The sequence below is a fragment of the Lygodium microphyllum genome, chromosome 28 (genome assembly GCF_053477565.2).
Source record: "Lygodium microphyllum isolate KBCC chromosome 28, Lygodium_microphyllum_v1.1.10, whole genome shotgun sequence".
Taxonomy (NCBI): domain Eukaryota; kingdom Viridiplantae; phylum Streptophyta; class Polypodiopsida; order Schizaeales; family Lygodiaceae; genus Lygodium; species Lygodium microphyllum.
The window spans coordinates 21,675,416-21,691,178 of NC_141162.1; the positions used below are offsets into that span (position 1 = coordinate 21,675,416).

The 15,763-nt window shown below is 46.1% G+C and overlaps 1 pseudogene; it reads right to left on the reverse strand.

Moving 5' to 3' along the window:
• Positions 1-1,041: 1,041 nt before the first annotated feature.
• On the reverse strand, positions 1,042-13,314 carry LOC148011238 (2-methylene-furan-3-one reductase pseudogene; annotated as a pseudogene).
• Positions 13,315-15,763: the final 2,449 nt, after the last annotated feature.

Sequence of the window (15,763 nt, forward strand, 5' to 3'; positions counted from 1 at the left end):
GTGATTTGGATGCATTAGATGATAAGAAACTAAATGAGACCGCCACTAAGCCTAGGGCAATGCAAGATTAGTGCAATGCTATGGAGGATCAAAATACACAAGGAAATCCATAATGGAGAGACAACGATGTAGGCAACACTCAACAATATATTCCAATGCTTAATGATCATACAATGGCAGGTCTCTTATATAGAGAACCTCAAGACAATAGCCTGCTATGTGGCATCCTCTGATCCACATTCAACTTGTGGTGACCCTTGTCCCACATCTATCCATGAAGTCCACATCCTCCTATGTGGCTACCATAAATCACACAATGATACCCCTCTAGGGTACCAATAACAATATTCCAATAATTGGACATTGCACATTTCAACACCCCTCCTCAATGTACAATCAGTGTGACCATCTCACCTCTCACCCCCAATGATTTGGCATTGCCAAACTCACTCTCTCAACACTCCCCCTCAATGACAAATTGGAGTGTTCAACAAATGTGTGTGCATGTGTCTAGCAACCTAGACACCTCAAGTCCATTTCGAGCACCATGCTGCTCGGGAGGAACCACCCAAGTGCTTTTTAGACACCCCATGTGTCAGGGAGAAGGAACCAACCCATGTAGTGCATCATCAACGTACACTACTCCTGCACACCACAATCAAATATCCTTTTTGAGCACCCGTGGGCTCGGGCAGAGGACCCTCATAAACATGGGTGAGAGAATTACATCCATTTTATGTCCATGCAAGGGCAAGGCACCCGCAAATAAAGGTGTAATAAAAAATACATCCATAGGTATAGATTGTGAATGAGCACATCATTGTTCACAATCTTTCATTACATGTGTCACTAGATTTGACACAAAAATATCTATGCCATATATGCCATTGACTAAATATGTGACTCTTGCCACAACCAAGATTGACATATATTTTGATTCCCAAAGATATTCCATATGGAGATTCATCTTAGGGAGTGGTATGGAAAGGATAAGAGGCTAAGGGGCTAAGGCTTGTTTCAAACCACACAAGATAAGATCATTTATGTAGCCATACGTTCCCAACAGTCTCTGCACCTCGAAATCATCTGGGCTGCAGATTTCGATGCTGTTGATGACGGTCGGGTGGCGAGAAGGAAGTGACTGAGTCTTCTGAGTGGCCTTGAAAGAGCTCCATTTGAAGTCACAACAAATCGGAAGCCTGGTGGAGTTACAGGTCCTGTGAGAATGACAGCAGAGCCACCTTCTTTCACAACCTTCACTGCTCTTTCGCATTGTCCCACTGCATCAAACACCACATCGTACTTCTCAGGATAATCCTCGTACTGCTCCTCAGTATAATCAATGACTTTATCAACCCCAAGATTTTTAATAAACTGCAACTTGAAGGTGCTTGTTGTAGCTGCGACTAATGAAGCTCCAAACACATGCTTTGCCAGCTGGATAGCTAAGCTCCTGTAGAACTTTACAAACTCATTTGAGAGGTACTCTCCCCCTCCATCTGACCTTAGGCATTTTATCTGCAAGCCTGTTTCTTTTTCAACCATAGCTTTAAGAGTTTTGAAATGCCCAAAAACTTCACTTTTCTTTTTCATAAAATACACCCAAACTTTTCTACTATAGTCATCAATAAAACTGACAAAATAATGACAGCCTCCAAGAGATGCAGCTTTAGTTGTCCACACATCAGAGTGAATTAATTCCAATGGCTTCTCACTCTCTTGAACATGTCTAGGAAATGGTTTCCTTGCCTGTTTTCCAAACTGACAGGCTTCACATACCTTATGCATTTCTGCAACCTTGAATTTGGGCAATCCTGCAACAATATTTTGGGCCTGCATTGATTTAAGACGCTGTACATTAACATGACCAATGCGTTTATGCCAGATATCAATATCTGCAACTACACCGGTCCCATGTGCAAACATTGCTGCACTCAATTCAGACATGTCTGCATCCAATGTAAACATTCTGCCCTTCTTCTTTCCTTTTGCTATCAAGCGACCTTTATTTTTCATATCCTCAACAAAGCATCCATGAGGATTAAATCTGACCTGCAAGCCCTGTTCAACCATTTGACCAACTGAAACCAGATTCTTGGTGATATTCGGGACATGAAATACATCGGACAGGTATTTCTTTTTCCCACCCTGCATAGACAAGGGAATTTTTCCAATCTGCACAATAGGATGTGCAGTATCATCACCAGTCTCCACAAATCCTGGTTTTTCCATTTTCCTTGCATCCTCCATCCATTCTGCATGACCTGTCATGTGGTTTGATGCACCTGAGTCAACATACCATACATCATTGCTTTCTTCTGCACTTGTCATAGAATTGTTCATGTGCTGCACCATAAACAAGTGCTCATTTCTGTCATCACCCTGTCTACTAGAAGATGCATAATTCCCTTGTTGCAGTTTTCCATTCATGATGTCATTCTGCTTTTTATAGCAGTCTTTAGCCATATGACCCATTTTACCACAGTAGTAGCATTCAACATTACTGTTTGCATTTTGGCCTCTTTGCCATCCACCACGACCTCTTTGGCTCCCCCTGCCTCTAGAGTTACCACGTCCTCCTCCATAGGACTGGTTTTCTTGAGTCTGTTGCATATTCTGATTTCTGCCACGGCCTCCAAATCGGCCTCCTCTACCTCTGCCTCTACCTCTTCCAGCATTTGAGTAGAAGACAGCTTCTTTTGAAGTTCCTCCTGAAGAAGATGCACCACCATTTCTCTGTTCCTCAGAAATTAGAAGAGCAATCAACTCCTCAAAATCAGGAAATCTTTCACGAACTGAAATGGATGTCCGAAACTGTGCATAATCCTTTCCTAGACCATTCAAGGTCACGGAAACTAAATCATCATCTTCCACTGGCGACCCAATGGAAGCAAGCGCATCTGCAATCTTCTTCACCTTCATGTGGTAGTCGTTGATGCTCATACTTTCTCTTTGCACATTATGCAACTCTTGCTTGAGCTGCATTTTCCTGGCTTGCGTATTTGTGCTATACATTTTTGACAAAGTATCCCATGCCTCCTTTGGCGTACTTGCATCCTGAATATGCACAATCATAGAGTCTGAAATACTGATAGACAGCCAATACATAACTTTCCTGGCTCTCTCATGCCATGTTTTAAATGCCTGCATTTGTTGTTGATTGGGAACATCAGGAAGAACTGGTTCTTCTTCATTTCCTGCAACAAATTCCCAATATCCTTTTCCCATAAGGAAATTCGTCATTCTAAACTTCCATGCCTGGAAGTTGTTCTTGTCAAGCTTTTCAGTGACAATCTGTGAAAGAGAATCAGACGCCATTACAGAATACTGCAAGAAATTCTGTCACTGCAAAAAACACAGCTTCACCCTCACAAGGGCAAATCTGCAAAACTGGCGAAAGTGGTATTTGACCACACAGTCACTTCCTAGTGACGATTTTGCATAAACAGGAACCAAGGATGATTCTGAAACTCCCAATGTCTCTGCGCACAAGCATACGATGCAATTTCTACAGTAACTTTTCACCGACCTGTAGAACAGTGGTCGCACAGCATAAAACTGAGCCTTTTCTTGAGTGCGTGCAGAAAACTTCCGTCTGCAAAACAGGCCCCGAAATGGCCTCAAATCAAAAAAACAAGGTCGCCGAGGGCTAAAGCCCTCTCCCGCAGCATATACTGCCCTCTTGCTTCACCGCGAAGGGCGTCTCAACCTGAGACAATGCACTCCTGCAATTTCCGGTTGTGCTACCTGCAGAGATCTGCTCCCAAAACAGGAAATGAAAGCAACACTGCTCCTCTTACCAGACCACCGCGAGCTTGGCTTGCTTTCTTGAGCTCCTTACCACGAACAAGGCTCTGATACCATGATAAGAAACTAAATGAGACCGCCACTAAGCCTAGGGCAATGCAAGATTAGTGCAATGCTATGGAGGATCAAAATACACAAGGAAATCCATAATGGAGAGACAACGATGTAGGCAACACTCAACAATATATTCCAATGCTTAATGATCATACAATGGCAGGTCTCTTATATAGAGAACCTCAAGACAATAGCCTGCTATGTGGCATCCTCTGATCCACATTCAACTTGTGGTGACCCTTGTCCCACATCTATCCATGAAGTCCACATCCTCCTATGTGGCTACCATAAATCACACAATGATACCCCTCTAGGGTACCAATAACAATATTCCAATACAAGGAAATCCATAATGGAGAGACAACGATGTAGGCAACACTCAACAATATATTCCAATGCTTAATGATCATACAATGGCAGGTCTCTTATATAGAGAACCTCAAGACAATAGCCTGCTATGTGGCATCCTCTGATCCACATTCAACTTGTGGTGACCCTTGTCCCACATCTATCCATGAAGTCCACATCCTCCTATGTGGCTACCATAAATCACACAATGATACCCCTCTAGGGTACCAATAACAATATTCCAATAATTGGACATTGCACATTTCAACATTAGAGTAGGAGAAAACAAAGAAAAACAAAGAAAATAAGCATTAGGGTTACTGTTGCAAAACAGGGCAGAAACATGGCAAGAATCGTGCAAATGTGGTTAAAAACTTACTTGTGATACCTAAGGTCGGCAAGCAAGTTATTGGGGGTGCCAAGGCCATACCTGGAAGAGGGCATAAGGGCCAGAAGTGACAAGAAAGGCCACATTGTGCATTGCAGGGTTTCAAGAGAGCAGGAGAGAAGAGGAAAGCTTGGCGAGGAAATCCGCTTCAATCTTGGCATCAGGGAGATCTTTGGCTAACCCAGGTAATTCTACACCTCCCCCTACAGTAATAGGACCAATCTAGAGTTGCTCGACAAGGGGGAAGTCCCCCAGCGCCTTGCACGACGAATTTTGCGAGCTTCGGCGAAAAAACACGAGCGGCGTTCGACACGTCCGAGTCACGTCGACTCTGGTCCGAGGCCCAGAATCGGCCCTCGGACCACCCGGCCCACTCGACCAAATCCTAGTCGGCCTCGGTCCGTCCGAGTCGACCCATTCGAGACTCAAATTCGGCCCTCGGCCATGTCCCACATTCGGCCCTCGGCCCAAGTGCCTCGGCCCGCCCGAGTGACCTCGTCCGAATTCGTCCGAATCGTCCGAATTTAGCCCTCGGCCCATGTGCCTTGGCCCGTCCGAGTGACCCACTCGGACCCTGCAATTCGGACCTGTTAGGCCGAATTTAGATTTTCTCAAATTTTAACCTGAAGACAGTGAAATTAACCGAGAAACCATATAGAGCCGAAACCATATCATGGATCCATTACTGAGCTAAAACTTAGAGTAAGTGGTTCAAATTTGGCTATAAACGGTCCTCCAAATTGTGCATGGCTTTTACCGTAATGGCCCTATGGCCTGGGGGGACTGCCCCCCCCGGACCCCCGCAGAGGGGGCGCCCCCTCCGCACCTCCCCCGAGTAGGTTGGAGAGAAAACGCGCGCCGTGACAGGTCTTCCAAATTGGACCCTAGTGAAGTAATGGCTCTACACGAGCATGGATTCTCACTTGCAAAAGAGCAGCCAAAAGCCCGTGCCCGGATAGAGACAAACAGAGACCCTAGAACCTCAACGGGCCAATCTAGCCATCAAGGGCAAAAAGGCCACATCACGAGAATACAAAGACATTGTGTTCATACCATGTCTAGTCAGAGCGAAATGTAACATCAGCAAGCTACAAATGCCAAGATGACTAGACATGACACTCTTGACGAGAGATGTACCCTGAGCAACACTGCACAGACAACCCAAGACATTGGTGGAGAATCCACGTCTGGTCATGCAAGTGGGAACTCAAGGGCATCTGTCGGAAGGCTTAAATTTACAAGACAGGACCCGGAAGATGAAGACATAGTACCACCTGCTCATCTTAGGGTCAAACTCACCGCAAAAAGAGAGCATACTATCGATGCTCTGATTGATGAAGGAGCAGATTTTAACATCTTGACCTATGAATCATGGACCCTACTAGGCCAACCAGAGCTCACACCGACTAGTGCAACTCTTAATCCTTATGGGGAACACCCACAAGCACTTCTAGGGAAGTGCAGAATCCTTGTAACAATTGAAACAGAAAGCTTGCCACTCCTGTTCTATGTTCCTCCCAATAGCAAGAATAGTGGAAAGGAAATCCTCCTAGGAAGGCCCTTCAAAAAGGCTACCAAGTGTGAGGCAGATTACGTAGCTCAGAGGATACACTTGACATTACCGGGTGTGAGGATAGTCACGACCTTTAGCAAGGGTGACCTCAGCAACCCTCAAGGGAAAGGCAAGGAAGGTGCTGACGTAACAGTCGAGCCCATTAACGAGAGCAAGGACTTGTTGGAAGAGTTAATACAAGCACAAGTCGAGCAACGAGAGCCAGTGAGGCCATGCCTGAACCAAAAAGGTTGAGAGACAATGCCAAGGACAGGCTTTGGACTTACAAATATCGTAGAAGACCCCAAAAGAAGCCCAAGCCTTATAGACGCAAGCATCGATGGAGAGCTAGCACCACGCCACGATGGATATCCAAGGCGTGGCTTCGTGCTCAAGGGTATTATGCAGGCAACTGATGGATTTGGGTACCAAAATCCCCTGCTAAACTGCCTCTATCAGCTGAAGGCCAGAGTGCATCAAAAGCAACGAAGCACAGGAGGAAATCTAAGAGAAACTCTAGTCTCGAGGCAAGAAACCAGACATGAGTGTTCGAAAGAAAGAGCCTCAACCTAGCATGCTTAATAAGCAGATGTCATATGTAACCATTGAGCGTGCACAAAAGCCATTAGTGCCCAATGAGCCTTTGATTTCCCAAGGGGAGAACAAACATCATAGGCACAACATTGCTCATGGCAAGGCTACTCGCTCAACAAAGCAAATGGCGCAATCGTCTAATAGCCTTGAGAAAATCATTCAGCTAGTGCCACATCCACCTACGAGTCCTAGATCTCCTATGCCCTCTTTTCCCAAACAGACACATGAAGCACTACAACAGTTGTCAAGGGCAACTGCTCAATTCCAATCCCTAGCTCCATCTAAGCTTCCAATCGTCCAAGAGGTGGGACATGACACCATTTGTATCTCTCGACCCAAGGATATGCCTGAGCCACCTAATGTGACTAGATCAACTCATGTTCCAACTCATGTTCGATCTACACAGATGAGTGCTCAAAGGCCAACAAAAAACACAACCACTTCTGATCGCCCTAGGGACTTGACACTGCAATCCACCAAGGGTAGCCAGCCCACTAAACCAATTGCTACTACTTCCAATCAGGGACCACAACAGTCACAGCCCTTGGCCGTGACAATGCCCCTTGTGGAACATGTCCTTAGAAGTTTACCTGTGGAGGAGGTGTCACAACCAACTTCCTCAACAACTCCAACGCTTCCAAAGTGCCTAAACCCTAGGCTGAAGGAGTTACACACAAGGGAGTTGGCTGAAGGGCTAGACTCTCCGAAAAGGAGACAGTTGTACCCACGCAACCTGGCAAGGATATTCCACAGGCCACAACTAGGTCCCCTGAGGACACATCAGCGGGTCAATCTAGCCCAAGGTCCTGAGCCGTTAGATGCACCTGCACTGACCAAGAAAAAGAGGAGAAAACAACGAAAACAACAACAGTTGCAGGTGGTTGTGGACCCCAACAACATTGAGACGAAGGGCGCTAGAGAGCTGATGAATAAAGCATCGAGTCCATCCACCAATGAGCCCACTGATGCCTCTCCTAATAGTGGTGAAACCTCAGACACATCTGTGTGCTCTGAAAAACCAAAGAAACCGTTGCCATCAACAGTTGCTTGCAACACTCTATCCACTGACAATAGAACTTGCATTGACCAATTAAGAGTGGATACAATGTCGTCACAACAGGGTGACAAATCTATACCAGTCACATCCGAAAAGAACCACGATGAAATAGCAGCAAAACCTCAGGAGAAACGTGAGAACCCCAAGAGCATAAGAAATCCTAGCGTTGACTAATCTTGCTCATCTAGGCGTGAGCTCCCAGCCATGCTAAAGCCTAAGGAAATTCTTAGAACTTTGCATGAGATAGCAACCGAGCAAGCCCTCGTTGAACATAGAAGTGTCACAGAATACTTAACTGAGTTGGATGCTAAGCTCAAAGTGGTCGCACATGTCTAGGTCCTTGCAGACATGGGCACAATCCCCAAGGAGCAGCTTGGAGATTACTTGACCTTTCCTCTATCATGGGAAGAGCAAGAACATCTTAACGAGCACTACGACAGACTCCTGCATGAACGCATGCGACTCATCTCTGACGAGGAGGCTGACAAACTGTGCTTAACAGTCACGTTCAATGAAATGCTCTGCCGACTGAATCTAGTAGACATAGAGCAACTAAAGCGACTATCAGCAGGCCAGAGTCAATTTAAGCAGTGTTGATGCGAAAGCCGCGTTGTAATGGCCGAACTGGGGGCTCAGATCATGACAGTCTCAGAGGAGCGATTGGCCAAATGGCGGTCTCAAAGAGACCCAACCTATGTGGCACCAACTTTCCTTCGAGTGCTAACTGGCATTCGGGGTACGGATTTAGCTAGAACTAGCCTAGAGAGTCCTTTGATTGATAAGGTTCTCACTGAGGAGGAGTTACACATTGCTAGTAGACTCGGACAAGGTTCCATGCTGCTCGATGTGGCAAAATATCTATCGGTATTAAGTAAGCTGCCACGAATACTAGATGTGTGTGCCACGCTCCAGTACAACCCCGACTTCTACAATTGGTTCTTGTCCTCGTGAAGTGACATTATGTATATAAATAAACACTGATTCTTGTGTCACCTTGTATAAACAATATCAACACACACAAGTAATGATAGTCAAGCGCAGGGAGAAGAGTTGGGTCTGACAGGCTAAGCTCCTCAAGTCCTCCTCTCATCACACATTTAAAAGCCGTATGACCACCCCCACCTCCACGTGCAGGGCATGTAACCCACATTGCCGCTATCGAAAGCCATGACCAACAACACTGATGGTGTAGACAGGGTGCAACCCCTTTTCTATACACCTTCTTCCCTTTTTGGTCTATCCTTCCGAGGATGTGCCCTGTCCCACTCCATGACAACCAGTCCACGCAACTTAGCATAAGCCAATATCCGCTAATGACTGGAGGCAAAGCGAACATCAGCATGGGGGCTATCCCTTTACGACAAACACTGCATACCTCACCCCTCCCCTTCTTGTCATAAGCGCTTGATGAACCACACTAAAATCCCTTCCTACGAATAGTTGTATCCTGTATCAAGGTCTAACCCTTGGATTGCATCTTGTAGGCTTCCAGATGGAACACATGGAGAACCATGCACACCTGGCATGCAAGGACGCTCTTCACAGACGACGGGAGCATGTGGCACGCGCCCCTCCACTGGAGCGCTATGTGCCCACCCTCAAGAGGTATGCCAAGAAGCGAGGCCCTAAGCGACACTGCCTCGGACGAAGGCCGAAGAATCCGCGGGCCAGGGGAGCAGACGGTCAGATAGGCACACAAAATGTGGCAACGCCAGTTGCACAGACCCCCAACGCATGCTCGGGCACCAAAGGCTCAAGGGCAGAAAGGGCAGCTCGGGAAAGGGAAGAATTTAATGAACTGTTCAAGGACATTTTGGAAACGGTCGCGGCCCGGGACTACACCATTCATGTCTCGGTCGACATGTTCCCTGCCCAAGGGAGCCCCGCACTAGCACCGCCCCGATCGCCTAGCCAACCGGACTCACCCCGCCTCATACCTATCGACTAAATCCCTATGATCTGCAAGTATCTTGACAAGTTATCATGCCAGAACATTTTGTTTTTTGATGAGTAAAGGGGCAAGATCCCCACTTGTAAACATTCCTATTACTTCTCGTTAATGTATGCGACCTTAACAAGCAATGAAATAGGCATCCCAATAGACATCATAGAATTCTGAAAAAATTATGTCTTATCATGACTGCATTTGTTCGGTGCACTTAACACAAGCGAGCATATACTCTCACGATGTGACAAGTGGATACAGGATAATACAGGTCCTTGTGCGACAGTGTTCAATGCCCGATCATCGCAAGACCATTGGCCCCAAAAAGAGCCACAACAAAGCCATGCTGCCGAAAGCAAAAAATCACCACCCACATCGCATGGACCAATGCACATTCATGGGCCACGCTCTCTTTCTGGGTCAAGCTCTGTAGTTGGCTCACGGCAGGCGTTCCCTCAAATTGTATCAACATCGCGTGTGTCGCAAGGAGGTTTGCAATATCTCAAGTGTATCTCCCCATCTCAACAACTGCTTCTCTAACAACGAGGCTAGGGCACAATCATCATTGTACTATCCATTTCCTGAGCCTTCAAAGCTTGACATTTTCCAATCCATTGAAAGGCTGATAGCCTCAACATATTGTAATGGTTGTACTCAAGCAAGTCCGAAAAAAAAGAAGAAGAAAGAAAGAAATAAATAAATAAAGAAAAAGAAAAGAAAAGAAAAGAAAAGAAAAAGAAACGAATGAAAAGATAAGCAGCACCCACGATCACAGCACAGCACCTAGGGCTCCTCAAATTAGGTACGTCTAGTGACCTTGGTCGACTGGCTTCGTCCCTAATCCCCTAGCCCTTTCACCCACAATGGTTCAGGGCACATCCAGGGCAGGACATACCTGGGGATCTTGTCTCGCCTATGGTTAGACCTGTCACCCTGACCCACTTGCACAATTCTCTCTTGCACTCTACCTTAGTACCATTGCAATCAGTGGTGATAAGCACCACACGATTGGCCATGAAAAGTACACCGTACTCATCAAGAAAGTCCAATAGTTTCCAGCTACTGAAAGTGCGGTGTCCTTGTACTCAATTATGCTACGTCGTGCAGTCACAATGCAAAGGATGTCTCATATACCTTCACGTGTACTTCTTCTCCACATGGACAACTTTGCTTCATCCACGCATTGTTATGAGAAACTAGCCCACGGCCTTCTAACTATGTAATATCTAAGTATGCACGAGCACTCACATAATATCTGCACCGAAGTATATCCATAATTTGGGTCCTCAAGTGCAGGACAATACTCTAGGCTTGCTTAGAGTTCGACCTGTCTCCCAAACTAATCAAAATATGTCTTGTGCACGATAAGAAGACTAGCACTACCCCTTAAGGAGAGACCACATGCGAGGTTTTCCAATTGCAGGTATAAGGTGTTGTTCGCTCTTCATCAACACTCAACTCTGAATGCTTATCCCTTACCATCCGACAAGCCCGCAAAGCATCGTCATGTGCAGAATCCCCAACAAACCAACACTTGTGCTAGCCATCAATGCAATTTCCAACACAGAATAGCCCTACCACCAACTGCAACAACCTTCCACCAGCCACCTTGGCCACTAACAGGCCCCCAGGACCTTCTGCCACACCACCATCAACACTCCTCCACGGAAACCACAGGCATCCTTGTCACCCGCGTCTTCGGTGCATGCTACAGCCTGCTACCTACGCCGGTGAGTGCCATGGGGCTGACACTCATCTAGGAGGGGGGTAATGTTAACCCCAACATGAAGGAAGCAAAGGGAAATGAAGAAGACGCAGGGCAAAGGCGGAAAAAAGGTAACCCGACTGAAGAAAGAAGAGGAGAAAATGCCAAAAGCGCAAGGGCAACCTTAAAAGTCCAAGGCAAATACAAAAGGGGAAAGGTGCATTTTAAAATACAAAGGCGCACCCTAAAATCTTGTAAAAGAGCACCAGGCGGTGGAAAATCCGGAAAGCTAAAACAGAAAACAAAGACAAAGGCCAAGGCAAAGAGAAACGGAAGACAAAGGCGCACAAGGAAAAGCGCAAGTCAAACTATTGTAAAAGAGTGCAAGCGCAAGCGCATCATGGTTTAATTCAAGGAGCGCCGGGCTCTCACCCGTGCAATTTGTAAATGTAGACGGGCGGTGGAAAGGAAGCTAGGAAGATAGAAGGACAATGGGGAAAAGGGCCTAGGCTACGGCCGGCCATATAAAAAAGGGAAAAGGGGATGACCGCCCAAAAGGGATTTAGGGTTTTGTATATAAAGTTGAAAAGTGAATGAGAAGCTCATTCTTGTGTATGGCCAAAAGTAGCTCTCCTCTTCTTCTTCTTCTTCTTGTTCTTGCTTTCTTGAGCTTGTGCTTGAGAGAGGGAGTGTGAGAGTGTGAGGGAGTGAGTGTGTGAGGGTGAGGGACCGAGGAGGAGAAGCTCTCCATCTTCTCCTCTCTTCTTATCTTCTCTTCTCTTCTCTTGTCTTGTCTTGCTCACAGCAATGGAGCTTGGAGCGTGGAGCTTGCTTGAAGCTTGCACTTGGATCGTGGAGCTATCGGAGTGCGCGGGAGAGGAGGTAACTCGAGCGGCATGGAGGTAAGCTCACTACACCCGTAGGTATGGATGGCGCATCGGTTATGTGAGAGGTAGCCATTAGTGCTCAGCTTGGAACGCTTGAAACAATAAGCGGTCCGAGGGTTTTGGCGGTTGAGCGAAAGCTCCCACACCACTCACAAGATTTCGATCTATGCTTAGGTGATAAGGGTAGGACCCAGTACAGGAGTCTAGATGCTGTTGAGCGAATTAACTTCAGCAACCTCAAGAGTCTCTTCATTAAGAGATTCTCTAAGCTTGGGTACTTCGATAACCTTTTAGTGTGGCTGATGAAAGTCAAGAAGAGGGACAAAAAGGAGATCAGAGACTATGTCACCCATGTGTGGACTCTCTTCAAGAGAATTCCAATTGGTGATGAGCAACCCACCGAAAGAGTGGTCTCCACAATCTTCGTCAATGGGATATGAAGTGAGGAACTCTACAAGGCCTTGGTAGGCAATTCAAGCTTGCAGCAAGACACGCTAGCTAGGGTCTTTGGCGAGGTGATTAGAGTGGACGACCAACTCAAAGAGAGAAGCTCTAGGAGCTTGACCTGAGAGGAGACTAATGCCAGAAACTCTGAGAGAGTTTCAACGTTAAGAGAAAGATCAGGCCCAAGTACTCAAGATAAAGGGAAGGGCACTAACCCAAGTCATGACCTAGGAGAGATGAAGATGGAGTTAACCAAATTACAAGAGATGATGAAATGACCAACATGCCCTCATGTCCAATACATGTATTGTGAGGAAACCACTTGCGAGTCGAGTGTCAGAACTCAAGATCCCAACCTTGCACCAATTGAGATAGGTTCGCGGCCACAATACCTGGCATTGTTGCATGCTATCGAGGAGAATCCCATACTTGCAACCATATGGACATCCTTACTTAGCAAATAGGCTGCAAAACTTCTTCGACAGGGGAGCCCCATTGGCTCTCCCAACACCCAATGATGCCACATTGGCCATTCCTAGGATGGAGATAAACCCCACAGGCATACCTAGACCACTTGGACCCTACATAACCCATCCACCAAGTGATGCTCTAGTTCACTATGTGGAGGAGCCGAACGACAAAGAGCCTTACATCCACCCTTATGTCTCATATGACGAAGGTGACAATGCAATCCTTATGGATTATTGACTTGTACTGGTGATGGCACTAGGTAGAGGCAAAGGCTTAGGGGGGGTAGACCCAAGAACCAATTTCTTGTTGGAATTGCGGTCACCTAGGATACATCTCCTCATACTTCCCTAAACCGGAGCAGGCTAATCAAGAAAATACCGGATCTTAGATGCCCAGAGTGTGGAATCACTCACATGTTTGCCAAATGCCCTAGATGAAAGCCACCCTCTAGTGCGACAAATGATAAAAGAGGACACAACTATCCCGTTACATGTCATGATTCACGCACAGACAGACAAAGCAGATCAGTATATCACTACCTCCTGGACCTAGCAATCTAGACATAGCCTTGATAGGGAAAAAGAGTTGTAGGTGAAGGAAGAAGAGGATAAAGGCCAAGGTTATGCTTAAAATGGAGGGTGCTACAACATTGCCCACAGGAAAGAAAGTCACAAACACAGAGGCAAAAACATCAGATCCAAAGACAGCTGAGAAGGGGAGTGCAAAGTTTGGAGAGTACCCCAACCCAAAACACAAGCTCGAAGCCATAGAGAAAGTCAAGGAGTGGGTGAAAGAGGTCCAAGAGCACCTTAAGGATGTTGAGTCCATATTGAAAGATGAGACCAATGATCTCTCAAGCATAAGCACACCAATATTGCATCCATGATCAAAGTCGAGGGATGCGGTCGTACCACAAGCAGTGCCGATTAAACATAGCCTATACGCTATGGGCTAGTGAACCAATTAGAGCCATTAGCCAAGGAACACTAGACTAGAAGAAGAGTAAGTAGCTAGCAATCTTCTTACAATACTAGTGACCACCTCGGTGACTCTAATCTTAGGAGATTTGCTTAGGAAACATCTGATACTATGGCAAGGACCTAAGTAGTGGATTAAAGGACCAATGGAGTAAGAGGCATCTAACCTACATGATCATGTCATGGTAACTCAGATACCCAGTTTTGGGAGGGCACAAAGATGCATGCAGTCCTACCTTTCATAGCATTAGGAGATGCCACACAAAAAGGGATCATGGACATGGGAGCAGGAGTCAATGTGCTTAGCCATGTAGTACTTCAGGCTTGGGTAACCCACCTATCAAGAATGCTAGTTTTAATGTTACATTGGCTAATGGAATGAAATTTAGGCCATTTAGAGTGTTGAAGAATTATTTGTTGAAGATCGCAGGTGTCCAATTTTTTGTGAAATTCATTGTCATGAATGGAGTGGATTACGACATCCTGTTAGGCCAACTCTGGATGTGCAATGCATGAGTCATAGAAGATTGGGGCAATGGTCTTATCTCCCTAGGAAACCGAATGAAAGAAGTAAGGGTAGAGATGGACACTTGGAAGACTACACCCATCAACTTAGATACCGTTTCAGTCATGTTGTAGGGTGATGTGCAAGTCAGAAAATCATACGGGTCACTCACCAAGTATATCCCTTGTCCTGGAGGATGAGCGAGATTGGATGTATGTGCTAGCCACAATTTATCTGCCGTTATCGGATAGTGAGGAGTATGAGCAAGCTGCTAAGGCAATTGGTAAGCCTAGTGACATGCCCCCAGTATTAATTTGCATGATGGCAAGGAGAATGTATAGCCAACCCAACCTTGTCAAGGTATAAGTGGCCAACATCATGAAAATTGAAGATGAAGATGAGGAAGTGGTGGCACCTGCCTACCTACACATATCAGTGATTGCCTAGAAAACACACATCTTTGACACACTCATTGATGAGGGAGCTGATTGTAACATCCCTATGCATGATCATTGGACCCTCATTGGTTAGCCCCAATTGCAGCCTACCAACACTCAACTCAATCCATTTGGAGGACAATCGTACTCACTACTGGGAAAGTGAAAAATAGCAATCTCTATTGAGACTAAAAGCCTACCTATGATCTTCTATGTGTTGCCTAACACTACGACCGTTGATAAGGAATCACTGCTAGGACACACATTTAAGAAACAAACATATTGCAATGATGACTATGCCATTGGCACTGTTTGGATAGTGACGGCTTGCAACAAGGGCAACACAACTCCATCAAAGCCTGCAATGCCATTGATGGAGGAATCTAATGCAAGGTCTAAGGAGGGGGGTTGTAACTTGACCCATCCTGTGAAGACAAGTTGGCTACATCCTAAAGGAGACACATCCAAGACCATTGAGCAGGAGTTCAAATGGGTGCCCAAATGACAATTGTAGCTGCCTAGAAGCCAACCCTCACAAAATTGTGAGCCTAGAAGGCAAAGCTGGTGCTACAAAAGTAGGCGAACAGTTAAT